General features: G+C 43.4%; 1 protein-coding gene across 3 annotated transcripts in view; it reads right to left on the bottom strand.

Moving 5' to 3' along the window:
- The window catches only part of SETD5 (SET domain containing 5), a 69290-nt gene extending 60467 nt beyond the window's left edge, over positions 1-8823 (bottom strand). For 2 of the 3 annotated variants that reach the window (XM_014066733.2, XM_014066735.2), the window contains exon 1: positions 8660-8823. The gene's annotated coding sequence lies outside the window, so the exon portion shown is untranslated. Of the gene's footprint in view, positions 1-8629 lie in introns of all 3 variants that reach the window. The other variant, XM_014066734.2, reaches the window with a different exon arrangement.
- Positions 8824-14711: the final 5888 nt, after the last annotated feature.

Here is a 14711-nt window from a genome sequence, read left to right as displayed (position 1 = left end):
GATTTGTAGTGTTCATTAGCCAAAAATGCACAGGGAAAACAAGCTACTACAGATCTTCTATAACTATCATTTTCATTTAATCTTGTTGAAATTGACCCATTTATAGCGTGGATGAAGATTTCTCCCATCCACATCCATCATCGGGTGATAAGGCCTCAAGCCTGTCATATAGCAGAGGCTAATATTTCATATCTTAGGCATCATTCCCCACTAACCAGAAGCATGAGGATAAAATACAAAAAAAAGTGTAGTCAAAAACATCTGGACAGCAGAAAGTTGTTGATTAATATAGACATATTTCAATATCTTTATTACAGAACAAATGAGGTTATACTTAAAATTCTTCCACTTGTATGCATGATAACTAATTTTCTCATACATACTGAAAAAATAAGCCATATAAAAAATGTATTCACATCATGTTAATAGAACGAATAGTTTTTCACTTACAGCAAAGAGTTCAAAATCTTAATTTCATTTACTAGCACTCAACACAAAAGAAAACTCTATCTGACCTGTACAGTGTAAGTAAGACAATTCAACCATTTTTTAGAAACAGGGGCTTGCTCAGCATATTAAAGCTAACCAAGCAAGAAACCGGAATAGCTTGACCAGAGCCTGTAGCATTCCAGCAAACAGGAAATGTTGACTAACAACTACATAAACCAACTGGTAGAAACCTTTGTTTGAAAATGTATTTGTTTTAGCTACCCTACTTAAATGATAACAAATAAGTTAGGAATAAGTTTAAGCTAATTTGAAATAAATTATTTTTTAATAAAAATAAGCTATCCAAAACATCAGCAATACTACCTGTAGTTAAATATAATTTACTAAATGAAAATAAAGCATGATACTAAGAAAGTGAGCCGAGGTGGCGCAGTGGTTAAATGCAGCACTGCAGGCTACTTCAGCTGACTGCAGTTCTGCAGTTCGGCTGTTCAAATCTCACCGGCTCAGGGTTGACTCAGCCTTCCATCCTTCCGAGGTGGGTAAAATGAGGACCCAGATTGTTGTTGGGGGCAATATGCTGACTCTGTAAACCGCTTAGAGAGGGCTGAAAGCCCTATGAAGCGGTATATAAGTCTAACTGCTATTGCTATTGCTAAACTACTGTGTTTCCCCGAAAATAAGACAGGGTCTTATTTTCTTTTTATCCACAAAATATGGCTTGGGCCTTATTATCAAGGGAGGGTTTATTGTTTTGGGGTTGCCGGGCAGCTGCTCTCTTGCGAGCAGGCTCCCAAAGAGCTGGGCATAGCCTCAGAGGCGAACGGCTGTGTTACGCTGTCGCAGCAATGCAACACAACAGCCATGAGGTTGTGAGTCGGCTGCCGGCAGAGCATACTCCCAGAGCGTAGAGCATACGCCCAGAGCGGCTACTGCTGGAAGACTCCGTTTGGAAGCTGCAGAAAAAGCCATGCTGGGATGGCGGCGGCGCCATTGCTCTGGCTCTGCAGGGAGAGCTGGGCTGGGGCATCGTGAGGCTGGGAGGCGCACAAGTGGGAGCTGCTTGGGCAACCCCCTTCTCCAGTCGTGCAGAGCGCCATTCACTGGTATTTTCAAAGGCGCCAAGACTCGAGAGACGGGCAGCGGCAAAGAGGCGCTCACATGGCTTGGCGATACCCCTAGGTCAGTGAATGGCAGTGAATTCAAAGTGAGAATTACAAGGTACACTACAGTACAATGATGGAAAGGCAACATAAATTGTCATAAGTCATTCAGGAAACATAGCAAGAATTTTGAGATCGGAAGGAAATAACAAAGTTGTGACCATTTTTGACAAAGAACAAAGGAACTGACTAATATTCACTTAACAGCTTGCTTCTCAAAAACAATTTAATAGATGATAGAATAAGGCATATTTCTTGGACTTTTGTCCCAAGTTATCACACGTGATTTATATGTAAGACACCAAGTTATATAATATAGGTAATAATATAGATATACAAACTTTGTATTAGACAGAGAATATATGTGAGAGTATGACAATGCAAATTAAAGTGTTCATTCGCTTATTCTAAAGTCACTTGCTTAGTCGTCCTATTCTCTATGTATATAGATTAAAATAAAAATTTCTAAACATCAATTTATATTAGGTTAAAAGCTTACCAAAATGTTTTCCCATAACTTGAAAGACTGGCTATCTAATTTCAAATTACCTTGATTTGCATGGCCTGTAGGAAAGCTCAGTTTAGACTAAATATGTCTGATTTATGGCTAAAAGCCACCATTTTAATCTGCTTTTTTCTGAAATTGTTTTCAAGGCACAAAATCAATTCCAACAGACCCTGAGGTTTATAAGAATTGTATTTTTAAATTTATTAATTTTAGACTTCTTACCCCACTTATTATTTTTATATATAACTTAAAGCAACAAACATATAATACTCTTTCCTCCTATTTTCCTCACAACAACCTTGTGCAGTGAGTTTGGCTGAGAGAGAATGGCTGGCCCAAGGTCACCCAGTTGACTTCCATGTGTAAGACAAAACTAAAACTCATATTATCCTGGTTTTTAGCCTGATGCCATTAGACCGAATTGGCTATTTTTGCATAAAATAAAATAAGTTAGATTTTAAACACAAGATAAATGTTTTAATAACTTCTAAACATTTCCCTTTAAATGTTCAATTATTTAGTTCAGCTGTCTTTCTATTCATAGTATGAGTTTTTAGTGAGAGCAATCAGTCAGAGGTTTACTTTTAAGCTACAAGTTTCTTTTTAAAATATTTTTTCAGTATGAATCATTGGAACAGAAAACTGGAACAAATTTAATCTCTGGGGAAATAATATGAATGTACAACCCTTCAGCACAATGCATTGGTAAAAGAAGGGCATCTATGAAAATTTTAAATCATGAAAAAAATAACTTGAATATTCTGCATTATTTGGCTATATTTTAAAAGTAGACTAATATTCTTAGCAATTTAGTCAAGTCCTACCCTTAGGCTGAGTCCAGTGGAACAAACATTACTTCTGAATACTGTTAATGGGAATCCTCTACAGTAGAAAAATGTCAAACTTCATTTATGTGACCTGAAGGCTATTCATCTAACTACCAATAGGCTTCAAATGTTCAAAAGGCAAGTTATATATTCCGAAGTATGGGAAAGCCTTCTGTTTTCAGCCACCTACACATATAGAAATATATATTCAAGCTCTATAGTCAAATCAGATTTAGTTATTTTCAAATTTGCTATGAGATCTTTGATAATAACACTCCATCTTTGCAGTGAAACCAACAACTAGAAAATATAAAAGATGCCCATTCCTTTGGCAGAAATATCACAAAAGCAGACAGGAATAGTCTCCATTAAGAATATTATATCAAGCAATATACCAAGATATAGGTTCTCTGTATACTTACATCTAGATGCAAATTAGTCTCAAAAATGCAATCCAAAATTTCAGTAGCTCTGCTTGCAAGTACTCAAAATTAGCTTCTTAACTTAGTTCTAAAAAAGTTTAGGTCACATGATCTTGTTAATGTAGACAGCCCTGATGAAGAAACTAAAAATGTGATAACTATAGTAGTTAAAGTATGTTTCTGTTTTTTTAAGGCAAACAAATTTAAGCTGGCAACCATTTTTAGTTAAAGTATTTAATAGTTACTTGAGATATTCATTTAGTTTATTCCAGTTTATATTTTATATTTTGTAAATCTTTTCCCCCCATTAGATATACAGGTGAGTTGCAATCAACTCTCCAGCTCTAAGAAATATTCCAAAACAGTACTACTGTTACTATATTCTAGTTCTATATTCTACAGATATTCACATATCTGTAATGTGAATTACACATTATTATTCTATATTCACATTACAGCAATGTGCTCTCTGGATAACAAGAGTAGTTTTCCAGAATTATCTTTAATATAAATCAGATAGCTAGCATGGTGAAAATATAGTTGGCTATATAAGCTTGATAAATAAATATCTTTCCAATTTTCCAAATCCTGTGCATTTCATTCAGTTCTTCATTCTTTCACATTAGGAGAGAAATGATTAAATCATTTCTACCATCTTAATTTTTGTAAACATGATTAGAAGTTCCAAAACAATGCATTGCCATAGTTTCAAACTTCCTCAAAGTTTAAGGATTTATTAAGGACATACACAGCCTCTTGGACAAGTTGGTACACTTGAAATGCAGTGAGTGTTCTTACAAAATGGCTGCTATGTGAGTTTCCCAGTTTACAAATGATAGTCAAGGAAGGTGTCTGGCTCTCAAATCCTCACATTTTTAGGGAAGGAAAACTGGTGAAACTGCTGTCAACTACTTTTCCGAGTCCCCAAGGATACAAATTGTTTTTTAAAACAAAGCTTTAGGTTGAAGCCATCCTCCATTTCAAATTTCTAAGGAAGCCTCAGCCATTCTTTGAAGTAAATATCAAGTTAAAGATTTTATGTTTTGCTTTGCAGAAAGAAGCTGTAGCAGGGGACTAGGCAGGCACTAGGGATGAGTCAGTGGCCACTTTGGTATCAATGGGCATCAGGCTGCCTCCCTTCGTTAAGAGCCCCATCAACTAAGCTTATAATCTCATGTTTCATTTAATATTTTCATTGTGGTTCCTGTGATTTCAGGAAAGAAAGGTAATTCAATTTTAAATGACAAGAGAGATGCAGTTCAATCAGTATAGTTTTCTTAGTAAACTGCTAATTAGTGACCATGCTGACAAAAACCAAGAATGTTCCATTATGATTAAAAATAGCAATACCTTATAGCAGGGATATTAAACTCATGGACTAAATTCTTCACCCAATAGATCCCAGGGAATCATTCCACAACTGTATCATCCAGGTATTTATCCACCTGAATCACAGACTCATTGTTCCTTCCTTGCATGTCTTTTTGCTTTTTACATTTTTAAAGACCAAGTATAATATCTAAACATAAAGCTATCTTCCATTACAAAAGCAAACTAGAAACAAAGCGCTGAATGATAAACATAGGAGACAAAACTCCCTACTGAATGTATTGATACTTGCTAGTTGAGGAGGTTAACATGAAGATAAGGCAAGAAGAGTATGATATTAGCTGAATGGTTTCTTTGAAATGGTTAATAGTTTTAAACTGAAGACCTCTAAAAGTTAAGGCTTCATTTCTATTGGCTGTCATTTACTGTACCTTATCTTTATAAGTGTGCTAAAATCAAGATGCTGATTAGAGGAAAGTTATGCTATAAGTACAGTAGTTCTAGTTTCAATTTGAACAGAACATGGAGCCACTCACTACATTTCAATAGAATTTACAAATAAAACAAAACTGAGCACCAATTTAAATTCTGCACACTGCCATTTTAAAGGCTGAAACTGTTGTGGAGAACAGAATGGAGATATGTATTTCTGCTACTATGCTTTATAGTTTTCCGTTTTCTCAACCATTAAGAAGTTACTTCCAAAAAAACACTGATATCATTACTGCCTGCAGGCACCCTCCCCTTACACCATTCCTACGATGAAAATCAGGCCTGTGTTTTACCATTTAACTGCCACTTCGGCACTATGCCTCCTGATAGACCAAGCAGGCCACCAAGTATCAAGGAAGGATCTAAATTCCCTTAGCAACTATCAGAGCTTTCTTAGGAAAATCCACTCTACCTTATTTGTCTCTCGAATGAAACTAGGATAAATATCACAATTTTGAGACTTGTATAGTAAGTCTACAAGATTTTGAAACTGGACAGTAACATTTAGTACCAGAAAGATACTATAACCATTGTTTTGTACTTATGAGATACGGAGGATATCAGATATAAAACCTGGCTTAAGCAATTCAGCATATATTTCTTGTCTAGCTAGGTAGGTAGGTGTAATTCCCCTTCACATTCATGAGACTACGTTCTTATGATATTTGGAAGGGCAAGATGTGCCATATTTTGGCTGCACATGCCATGAATGGAAAATCTTCTCAGTGCAAGACTTGTGTCTGCTGTACACACCCATTACACAAAGCAGAAATTCCTCTCAATAAGGCAAGTGAGGCCCAGGCAAAGCAAGGGGAGGAAAGAGACCTACAAACAATAAGGAAAGCATCTGGCTCTCTGTTTACTGGAGGGAGGGTAAAGTCAGAGAGAAACTGCAGCTACAGGGACTGCATCTCTCTCACTTTAGGAATAGAGTATCTGATAAATTCTCACGATCTTGCAAATGAGAGAGAGGATATGTCTTGATTTCTAAACGACATCCAAATGAAATTCAGGAAAAATATTTGTGCAGAGTAGGAAAAGGCATCTTCTGGTTCCGAATTTCATGCCCTAATGAAGAATCCCTTTTCAGTATGTGAACCAGCCATCTCCTAAGTGCAGCACTAATGGAGGTTTTGCTGTTGTCCTTCCCTAGAGACAGCAGCCAACACTGTTGAAGCTTCTCACGTAGCAACCAAAGCTCCAGAGCCAACATTAGCTGCTTGTCACTGCCTTGAACACACACCCACAGGACACAAGGCAAAACACCCTCCTCAGTCACCTCTGTGCTGGAAGAGACAGCTGCAAAACCTACTTCCTAGGCGAGCTGTGTTCGTGTGTGGGAGGGGCAGTGTCTGATGTCACCTTCATAGGTGAAAAGGGATAATCCTACACACCATTAAGGAAGTAATACAACTTTGTCTTCCCCTGACCCATATCCACAGTCCCCCACAGAAGGCTCAGTTAGAAAACATTTCTGCAAGCCAAAACAGATATTTGTAAAAAAAAATTGGAACTGCAGCCTCATCCCCCTCCAAAACAAAATCAATATATTCTACTGTTCTGCACCTCTGCCTATGAACCTAAAATACTACCAGGGAAAGAATTTGCAGGAGGCCCTGCAAGGGCTATTATTTAAAGAAGGAAACTCAGTAGTATATTTCTCTTCTTTATTGCAAAGATCTCACTAAACAGGGGGTGTGAGAGAGCTACTTCTTTGGTACAGGAAACCCCCCCCCAATTAATTGTATGCACCAAAATGTCTCACAGCAATGCATTTCTTAAAAGATTCTCTGCCTTCACAACCCCCTTCCCTCAAAACAAAATCATCTTCCTCCAATTCAAAAAAAAGGACTCCTCACAAACACAAGACAGCTCTGTTTCAAGTCCTAAGCGCTGGTGGCACGAAGGACAACTGTTGGGAGACTAGGGGCTCCGACGACCTTGCTCCAGCACTATTGCTGTGTTTACAAGGGAACCAGAGTTGCCAGTTAAAAAAGTGCTGGGATCCAGACGTGCCAACCGAAAGCACAGCTTCCGTAAAAAAAAGAAACACTGTACACGTATACACACAAACACACGGGACAAACGACGAAAATCAGGCCACATATTCGGCTTCCAACAGCAGAGGGGGGAAATAAAGAAAGAAGGGGAAAGGAAGAGAGAGAAAGGGTCGATTAAAGTGCTCCACCATGGCTTACACGAGCACCATGAGAAAGCAGAAAATGCAGGTCAAACACCTCCTCCCCCATTGCCTGAAGGAGCCAGCAAGTCAGAAGCAGACAGCGAGGAGAGGGAGGGAGGGAAGGAAGGAAGGAGCAGCTCAGGGGAAGCTGTTTCAGCACATGGAGGAGGAGGAGGAAAGGAACGAGGGGAGGCAGCGGTGAACTCGCCCAGGAGTAACACACACACACACACACACACACACACACACACACACACACACACACACACTCTTTCCTGGCACACCAGCTGCTTGGAAGCGGGAGCCCCCCAACTCCCCTCCCTTCGTCCCAAACGAAGAATTTCCCCCCGTTTCCCTCCCCTCAAGATCTCCCCCATATAATGCGTGTGATCGGACTGGCTGGTTCCCACCGGCTGCACCCAAGTCTGGGAACCGAGATACCCTACATACACAGTGCCTGCACTGGGATCCCTTCACCCGCCCTCCCTCCTTCCTTCCTCCCCACCCCCCACCACCCCACGTTCTCCTTTCCTCCATACAACCAACCACCCCCACAGCCACACACGCCCTTTCCACCAACCAGCTCCATCAGCCACCCGCCTCCCCAAAATCAAGACAGGTGGAGGTGGTGTGGGAGGGGGAGGGGAAAAGAGCAAGACTGCCTGCCATAATGCAATGTGTATATGTGTGTGTGTGTGTGTATTCTCATCCCCAGCCCCCGAGGGAAGATGGGGGGATGGGTGGTAGCAAAACGGAAAGCAGCCCTACCTTCGCCCCCCTCCCCGACTTCCCTCCGTGCGGGGCTCGGCGGGGATTCCCCTCCAGCCTTCCTCTCTTCTCCCCACCACCACCTTATCCCCTCACACCCCTCTCTCTCTCTTCTTGCACTCAGACGCCTCCCAGGCTAGGGAGACGCAGGGATATGGGAGGCAGACCTCGGTTTTCCTCCTCTTCTTCCTTCCCTCCACATAAAATGCAAGGGGGGGCTCCATTTCCCCTGGAAAAACGACTCTTTTTAATACTTGGCTCCCCACCCACCCCCCTCCACCCCTACCACACGTACCCTTCCTCAAGCGGGGATTCCTGGGGTTGGAAGCTGAGGAAGGAAGGCGGGAGGCAGGGTGCGTGAGAGAAGCGGCCCGAGGGCTTGGAAGAGAGGAGAGAACCCGCAAAAAAAAAGCCCCCTCTAAGTTTTCCCGCCCCTCCCCCTCCACGTCCCCCTTCTCCCAACAGTGGCCCCTTCGGCCCACAGGCACCTTTCCTCTTCTTCAATTGCTTTGGCTGACCTGTCCGGCCCGTTGCTCGGGCCCCCGGCGTTAGGCCCTGCTCGGCGCCACGGCGTTTCCTAGAGAGGTGGCCGGACCGAAAGCCTCAGCTCCACAGAGCAACAGCTACGGGAGCCCCTCCCCCTCCGCGGCAACAGTGAGCAGCCAACAGCTCCTCCTCAGCAGGCCGGGCGGAAACGGCACTGAGCGCACGGGGATTCCCAGCGCTGGCGCCAGGGGCGCCCCAGGCACGCCCACCGGGTCGATTCATTGGCTGGCCTGTCCGCACGATCTCCACCCACTTCATTCTCTCAGCAACACCTCCTGACTCTTCCCCGCCTCCTATTGGCCACGTTTGTCCTCCTTCTCTAGGAAAAACGGGTCCTCCCCTTCGGCTCTCTGTAACCCGAGCGTCTCGGGCAACCTCCGCCCCACCTTAATAGAACCATGACTTCATTGGTTACTGGAACTGTCACTCTTCCGCGTCCGCCTCAGCAGAGCTATAAAAATAAAGTGCGGGTCGTTCCCCACTTTCACAACCGAGCCAGTGAGGTGAGCGCCTGATTGTTTAGAGGAGTAAAGGCGGAAAAGGATTGGAAACGGCTCTCGCTCGCTCTCTCTTTACGCCGGAGAACCCGGCTCGACTCCGTGCGTTTGCGCACGTGGGGCTGCCTGCCCTACGTGCTCAAGGGCGAGGCGATCCTCTGATTGGTTCGTCGTGGCCAGTCCCACGTGGGGGCCGAGCGCTGCTTGGGGACACGTGGCATGGGGAAAGAGCGGACGGGAGCGGGGGGGCGGTTTCAAGCGCTGGCTTTGGAAAGCCCTCCGTGCATGCGCACTTGAAGGCACGGCTGGGGGGGGGAGGTAGAGCGGGCGGCGCATGCGCGAGCCCGGGTAGCATAGCTTGGAGGGCGGACGGGGAGGGGGACTGCGGGGAAGATTCGCGCCAGGAAAAAGAAAAAAAGCGGGGGGGGAGAGGGGGGTTGGGCTATTCTAAGGTTATGCTGGACGCGCCTTTTAGGAAGGAGGCGGTAGGTTAGAGCTTGGGCGCTGCAAAGCCTCGCGAGCTGTCCCTGAGCTTGTCCTTTCCGACGATTCCCCTGCGCTGCACCGTGGCTTCGGCCGCCTCTGCGGACGACGCGCCCTTTCCTCCCCCCCCCCATCCTCCCCGAGCGTGGAGGTTTTGCAAGCCGATGCTGATGGTTGGAAAACGCGCTTTTCCGTCAGCTCTGCGGAGGCCCTTTCTTTCGTCTTGTTGCAGCCAAGATGGTAGCCCGTGGGGCATCGCCTGTTTACCCCACCCCAATTTTGGATCCGCTGGGCGGAGATCGGCGAGGTGCCACGCGCGTCAGGGACGCCGCATTTTTTTTTAAAAAAAAGATCCCTATCGTATATGGGGGTGGGGAAAGGTGGGGGGGACGAGGACAGCTTGGCTTCCCCTCCTTTCGTACAAAGTGGGAGCCTTCCGGTTAACTTGCAGTACTTCCCACCCCCTTCCATCCGTTCTTGGCGTTGCGTGTTATGTTGCTGCAGCTGAAAAAAAAATCCTCATGGGCGTGTCGGGATTCGAACTACTTGTAAGCCCACCTCCCTTTCCCCCCCCTCCTCGGTTTTGCCCTTGCAAGGGCCCACCGGGCCCTTACTGAGGAAGGCTGCACCTCGTAAAGAGGTGGGTTACATTCACACGCAATGCTATTTATAAGGTCGTGGTTTTAAGATTCCACACGAAATGCTATATATAGGTCGTGCGTTGGATTGATCTTTGAAATTTGCGGCGGACTCCACATAGGTTTGCCTAATTTCCTTTATATATAGGCAGACGAGACGTTGCTTGGATTGGCCATATTGTGGGAACCTCCTTCAAGTTATGCTTGAATTTTAAAAATCGCATTTAAATCAGTTTGCCGTACAGTACACAAAGCTAGTTCTGAAGTCACGGTAAACACATTTTATTTCGTGTTTAGTCTTTGGTTGCAGTTTGCCTGGTCTGGTTGAGTATCTCTGAGCAAAAAATAATAATAATGCTATAGGGCTTTTAGCATTCGAAATAATAATAAGCCTTTAACAACGGTATGTACAAATGTGTCCCCCCCTTCTTTTGATGGTTCTGTTTCCACGAAATCTTGCAACCTGAAGCGGGCTGGATTACCGATGAGAATGAGGAGCTTCTGGTTCAATCATTTACCCCTAAGTGGCATTTCCAGTAAAATTTGCATCCACGTAAGGCTGAGTAGCCATCCTAAATGCTTCCCCAAGAGGTTCCTGGTTGAAAACTCATTGGAGTTTTTGCTTCCTTGTGGATTTCTGTAGATTTGCATCAGATCCATGATGTACTACGGTAATTTGAACTGTGGGTTTATCTTTAGGGTGAGTCGGGCAATCGCAAAAGCTTGGGCAGATGTTACTTTGAAATCCCAGCCCTAGAATATTACAACATTGTACAGTGAAAACTGTATGTAGGTCCTGTATTTTTATAGATTTTTTGGGAGGATAACCGGAGGTGAAGTACCTCCCCCAAAATACAGAATGTAATCATGGGAAAACAAGGCCTGGAAGAGGAAGCTACTGCATAGCAAGCTGTATTTTCTCAGCCGGCCATTTTCTAGGAATTGCTGTCCCCTTTATAGTTGGGTCCTCAATACTGTGTTACCACAGGCACACTGAATGTACTTAATTCTTAAGGCATCAAAACTTTTAAAGAGACTGACGCATCTTAATACTCTGCAAATATTGGGGTTCCTCTATAGATGCCTTTCCTTATATATTTTGTGTTCGCAGTCTTAAAGAATAGTGGCTAGAAAAATATATATTTTTAATATATATATAATATACATACATACATTGTGTGTGTGTGTGTGTATATATATATTTACATATATATTGCATCAACAATATATAGGGCATTTTTTTGTCTTTGAGGACTACTGCTTTTTAAACTAGAAACAACACTTTTTCTGTTTTTATGTGGGAGGAGGTATTTGGGAGAGGGGAATTGTCATATCTGCTAAAAGCCTTGTGCATTTATGTTCCATGTTTCACCCTCTCTTCCTCCTATAAATCAGAAGAAGATACAGCAATTCTTGATTTAAGGGCTTACGGAGTTTGATGTCTCATAAAACAGCAGTATTGTTTGGTAGGCGACTTGAATATACAAATGGGTGGCTGTAATGGCCTTAGAAAACAGCACAGGAAATGCTTCAAAAGCCTGCCTTCTGCAGGGCTGAGATACTGTGCTCCCCCTCCCTTTTTTTATATTTATAAAAAAAAAAATCCCACATCAGCCGTGTTCCTCCCTCCCATTTCAGACCCACAATGCAAGGGAGCCTCTGCTGCCGCCAGGATGTGGTGAACAGGAAACTGGCACAGCTGTTGACCGTATCTGGCCCAACAGAGAGGAGAGACATCTGGTGGCTGAAATGTGTTTATGGGCAGCAGATCCAGATAATTTTGGGGGGAAAAATAACAGTTGGAAGGGACCTGGGAGGAGTTCCAATCCAACCCCTTGCTCAAGCAGGAAACCATTCCAGATAAAAGATTGTCCAATCTCTTTTTAAAATGTGTCTGCCTTCAAGAAAACTCACACTAAACAAGTTCTTTAGCTTTATTTTGTCAAATAAATATCTGCCTCTGGAGTACAGGCAGTCCTCCACTTACCACAGTTGAGCCCAAAATTTCTGCTACTGAGCAAGGCGGTTAAATGCGTTGCACCTCATTTTATGATCTTTTCTTTTTTGGCCACATTTCTTAAGCAAATCAGTGCAGTTAATTGAATCTGACTTCCCCCTGTCGTCGTTGCTTATCAAAAGCCAGCTGAGAAAGTTGCAGATCAATGCAATCATTGTAAATTAAATGCCGGTTGCCAAGCGCCTGAATTTTTGATCATGTGGGATGCTGAAAACTGGACGTGTCACTTTTTTCAGTTGCTGCTGTAAGTTTGGTCACAAAATGAATGGCTGTAAGTTGATGACTACTTGTGGCACGTAGATCTGCTGTGATTCAGAACAGGGTGGAAAAACCTTCCTTTTGAAATCCAGAGGGTTATCAGCAACTAATTTTTTATTTAACCTGGTACAAAATGCAGCGGCATCAGCACTTACTTATATCAGCCCTTATGTCAGCACCTGTGAGTAAAGCAGCTGACACAAGGCAATCCACTATGGCACGTGAATCAGCTGAGGTAAAAAACCGGGAATCTAGGACAGGAAAGGGCAGGTAGGCCCAACTGCTCACCGGAACTACTGGTTCCCCCGAACTGGCTGAATCCCACCCCTGGATATGGGTTATATCTCTACTTCGTGACCAGTTTGCTTCCAAATCAAGATACCGATTTTGACCTGGCATGGGGGCAGGTTAAGTGGCTGCCTCTTCCCAATTACAGCTACCCATCCCAAAGGGGCCATCAGGAGCTGGCATGCTGCGGATCCTGTCTTCAACCACCTGATGGGATCTAGGATGGGATCCCACTTGCAATGTTTACTGTTTTAATTGGTTAGCAGTATGTTACATTGCCTGAAGTCACTGGGTGAGAAATAAACTTGACAAATACTTTCTACTGTTAACATTGAGCAGGCTGGGTTTTTTTTTTTAATGTTGACCAGTCTCGTGTATATGGAGTAGGCGGTACAAAAGATTACTGTAAATAAATAAAATAAATGGAATCCTTTTCCTGGTTAGCACCAGCATGTCAGGCTAATTGGATACATGGGTAAAGTAATTTTCAAGGCACTCAGTTCTTCCCCAGAATCTGCTACTGGATGTCCTTGCCTTGGTCTGAGGGGAGATGCCACTTAAATGCATGCAGTATTGCCCTGTGGGTAGGCCTACATCTCCACTGTTACATGCCCTCTGGATTTTTTTTTAATGCTAATTGGCTTAGATGCATGATTTAAGAACATATGGGCATCTTTTTGTTACTAAATAAATCAACCTGGGCCTTGGTGCAAAAATGTGATAAAAGATTTAACCTCCTAGAGCAAAAATAAGCAACTTTCCAGTAGCTTAAAAGGGAAAACTGGCTCTTGGGCGTGTGCACATACCATACCTTATCCTGTCTAGCACTACCAGTGAATAACTTGTTTATCCTGTGGCAGACGTCCAAGGAAATCAAGGCTGGGTTCAGATAACATCCTAGACCTTGGTTAACAAGATATAATTGCTGTGTTCACATGCCTTGTTCAAACAGTACGCTCTGAGCAGACTCTGGTTTAATATGGTGGCTCGGGTTCATATAACCGGCTAAACCATGGGTGTCAAAACTCATGGCGTCACATTGCTGTCACAACATTTTGCCCATTTGCAGGACTCGGGTGGGCATGGCCTACGCATAACACCATCAGTTTGACATTCCTGGGCTAAACTTGAGCCTAGTGCCACATCTTAGTCAAATGTGCTACATCAGTGGTTCCCAAACTCGGCAACTTTAAGACTTGTGGACTACAACTCCCAGAATTCTCCAGCCAGCTCTGCTTAAAGTTGCCGAGTTTGGGAACCACTGTGCTACATGAACCAAGCCCGTTTTTGGGGGGGGGGGGGTTAGATTAAAAAAAGACAAAACAATACCAGCATTATTTTTCAGACTGCTCAAGATGCCAGATTCCATACTGTAACTTGACCTGTAACCTCTCTTCCTGGTCCAGCTGATGAGGAATGTTAAACCTGGAGTACAGCATGGAATTTTGGCCTGGGTTTGCAGTGTGTTGAGACCACTACTCATCTGGTTAAACACACATGGCAAATGCAATTATTACTGCAGTGAATAAAGTTCACGCCTTGAGAGTCCACTTTGCCTAAGTGCACCCCACATCTCTTTGGTAGCTTTCAAGATACTATGCCATCCATCAAGTCTTTGACAGGCATGTCTTTTTTCTTTTTTTTAACCAAAAAAAACCCGTTCTGATATTTGCTGTTGTGTCACAGTAACTTCTGGAAGCTCACACCCATTTCAAATTATTTATGCCGCTGTGTGGAATTTGGTTAAGGGCTTAAAGACGGAAGGCCCCAGCAAAAGCATTCTGCAAGTGTAGTGAGACGTATTCAAAGGGCACATCGTGTCCCGATTTTATCCATCCATCTG

This window comes from Thamnophis sirtalis, unplaced genomic scaffold, assembly GCF_051295495.1.
Source record: "Thamnophis sirtalis isolate CommonGarterSnake01/CBP01778 unplaced genomic scaffold, rThaSir2_p1.2 scaffold_3, whole genome shotgun sequence".
Classification (NCBI taxonomy): Eukaryota; Metazoa; Chordata; class Lepidosauria; order Squamata; family Natricidae; genus Thamnophis; species Thamnophis sirtalis.
The sequence above is the reverse complement of the archived record's forward strand: the minus strand, read 5'-3'. Positions and strand labels throughout refer to the sequence as shown.